Below are 3,134 nucleotides of genomic sequence, written 5' to 3' on the forward strand. Positions count from 1 at the left end.
TTTCATATGCGATTACTATATACCTTTAGACTATGCCATATCATTGCAAAACTGGATTTTCAGTGGTTGCTGTGACTGGAAAACAAAGAAAGTATGGCACAAAAATCATGTAGAATGAGAAATGGCACTATCCAATCTGATGCCAATGTTTGAGAAGTTATGGAGTACCCCACAGGTAATACCCATTAACAACACATGGTCATTTAAGAATGAAAAAGGTATTACTTTTCTTTCAATTTATGTGCACAATTTATTCAAACAGCTACTAAGTTGTAAATAGAACTTTTATGTATTTCTTTTGGCACCACGAAAATATTTACTGAGATCTCAAGGGAGCTGTGAACCATGAAAGTTTGGAAACCTTTGGTGAAAGCCAATCATGTAAATCCTGTTTCCTGTTTCCTCAGCTTCCTTGCATCTAGAGGTGACCATATGAGCCAATTCCAGCCTAAGCAGAAATCTGCTGGGGGTGAGGGAGGAAGGAAGGTGCTGAGAGAGCATTTACTTTCCTGATAAAAGGGGAAAATGACTAAGACTGTTAGTTGCCCTTCAAAAGTCCAATTCCTTTAGTCGTAAAATCCTACAAGTTTTAGCTACAGACTACATGCTCCAGTCTCCTTTCCAGCTACATGTGACCAACTGACTAAGCTCTGGCCAAAGGCACAGGAGCAGAAGTGATACATGCAAATTCTGGAGCATACTCTAAAAAGGAATGGGTGTGCCTTCTAGTTCTTTTCCCTTTCTCATCAAGGCCCAGATAATTTAAACAATTAGCCTCAAATACACATAAATAATATCAGCAGAACTCAGATAAGAATGTTAGACCTCCTTATTTCTAATCCACTGTACTTTCTATATACTACACTCATTGGGGTCTTAGAAATCTCTGCTATAACTCTATACACTATATTTGGTATGTTAGTATAATAAAGTCTCTTTGATATGATGCCATACTATTGATTCAAAATAATAACAGGATAAATTCACATTATTATGATGCATAAACCATAGCACCTCAGTTAATAAGCAAGATTTAGTTAGTGAGTCAACTGAGTTTCTTAACCTGAACAACTTAGGACTGGACTCCAGCTCATGGTAGGTTACCTCTCCAAGGTGCAGGTCACATGATAACTTGGACAGTTCTATGACTAGGAGTAGCAAAGAGGTGGAGATTTAACCATTGCTCCACGAATGAGAGTTTCTCTTAATTGAGGTGGGAATATGAAAAAGTGACATAAAGACAAATGTACATAAAGACAAAAGGTTGGGGCGCAGGGACCCGGCTGGGCTACAGCGGGACCGCAGGCAGGGAGGCCATGGGACCCGGGGCCGCCACCCAGGTTGTGACAAAGGATGCAGATGAGTGGAAAGAATTTGAGCAAAAAGAGGTTGATCACAGCAGCCTAAGAGTTAAAGCAATGCAAATAAGTGAAAAGGAAGAAGATGAAAATGAAAAAAGAGAAGATCCAGGTGATAATTGGGAAGAAGGTAGAGGTGGTGGTGGTGATGTAGAAAAATCTTCAGGTACCTGAAATAAAACAGCTCCCGTACAAGCATCTCCTGCTCCAGTAGTTGTTACAGAAACCCCAGAACTGACAATGACTAGAGGAGTGTATAGGCCTCTTGGGGTCAGGTTGACCACAGCAAGGAAAGCACCACAAGGACCACTAGAAATCTACAGTGATACACAGTTCCCATCCCCGCAGTCCACTGCCAAGCATGTAGAAAGCCAGAACAGATATTTAAAATGAATGCTACCTGGAGTTAAATGATCACATATGGCACATCCACATCTTATTTAGGGACATGAATTTTTTACAAAGTAAATAAAATGGGAAGAAATGTAAATGACATCAAATGGAAATTTTTCAGGGTGGCTTTTAAATTAAATCTCAGCCTTTTTGCCTCTTTGAGAGCACAGCTGGCTTGAATTTAAACCTCCACTTTGACTTGTTCCTCTGATCTGTCCTACAGTGATTCACCACACTCATCTTTATGTGATCCACTCCCATAAAGTAGAAGTGTGGAGAGGTCTTTGAATAATGAGTAGAACTTTACTTGAATGAGGAAATTGTTGCCCTTACTTTATGCATAAAGAAAGAGATATGTATTGTCTATTATTTGCTAAGAGTAAAAGTGAGTCTTAGAAGGAATCACCATGTCATTATACAACTTTTTAACTTTCCAATTGTCTTGAAGTCGGTCCCAAAATAGGTTTTCAGTTAATAATATTCAGCAGATTTGCTACCACAGAAAATAGGACTGTAGAGCTTCAGTACAGTATTCTATATTTGTTGCTCAGCTGAAGCCTTAAAAATGGTTTTGATAAGGATTTATAAACCAGTTTTCCCCACCTGTCGCTTCCTCAAGATTTTTCTAAGGGGTGGCTTTTTTTTTTTAATTCAAGGAAGGATATTTTCAAAACAACCTAGTGAAGAAGAAATATTTACTGATCACATTTCTTTTCCCTTAGGGATAAAGAAATGGAGAAGAGCTTTGAAGTAGTAAGACACAAAACTAGAGGTAGGGATGAGGTTTCAAAAAACCAGGCCCTTAAGCTTCAGCTAGACAACCAGCATGCTGTGCTTGAGAATCAGAAAAGCAGCCACACACAGTACAATTAAGGAATGGTGTTTGCTAACCCTTCTAAGGTAACTAGACCACAGCTAACCACCACGGACAGCCATCCATCATCTATCTGATCTCTGCTGGATCTACAACTGATGCAGACAGCTCGGTATACGGGATCAGCCCTATTGCACTATGGAAGTTTAAAGTGTCACAATTGCTCTTTACGTGTATTGGATTTAGGGGGATATTCATTATTATATAAATGTGTGAACTAGATTCAGCAACGTTCTTTCATAATTACTCTGCAAATACAAAAGAAACAAAAACTGCAGCCAGTGGTCATTTCAAAATCTTTTTATGTTCAGATACTGAGCCTTCATAAGGGTTGACTACCTCAGATTTGCTGCACTCATTGTGGACTTCATGTGGATCCCAATGTCTGGATAAGAAGGTTACAGCTTTTAAGTGCTGATGAGAAACTTGAAACCAGCTCTACTGGATTCCTATCAGAAATCCTGCAGAAAGTCAGCCATCTGGGTTCTGATCTGCTGTAAAAGATGAAG

At 39.2% G+C, this 3,134-nt stretch overlaps 1 pseudogene across 1 annotated transcript; it reads left to right on the top strand.

Annotated features, from left to right (window-relative positions):
* The first annotated feature begins 1,290 nt into the window (after positions 1–1,290).
* LOC308612146 (protein CDV3 homolog) lies at positions 1,291–2,837 on the top strand (annotated as a pseudogene). Its single transcript has 2 exons — positions 1,291–1,735; positions 2,474–2,837. The product of its transcript is annotated as a protein CDV3 homolog (transcript).
* Positions 2,838–3,134: the final 297 nt, after the last annotated feature.

The sequence above is a fragment of the Mesoplodon bidens genome, assembly GCF_964165515.1.
Source record: "Mesoplodon bidens genome assembly, chromosome: 2".
In the NCBI taxonomy this organism is placed as follows: domain Eukaryota; kingdom Metazoa; phylum Chordata; class Mammalia; order Artiodactyla; family Ziphiidae; genus Mesoplodon; species Mesoplodon bidens.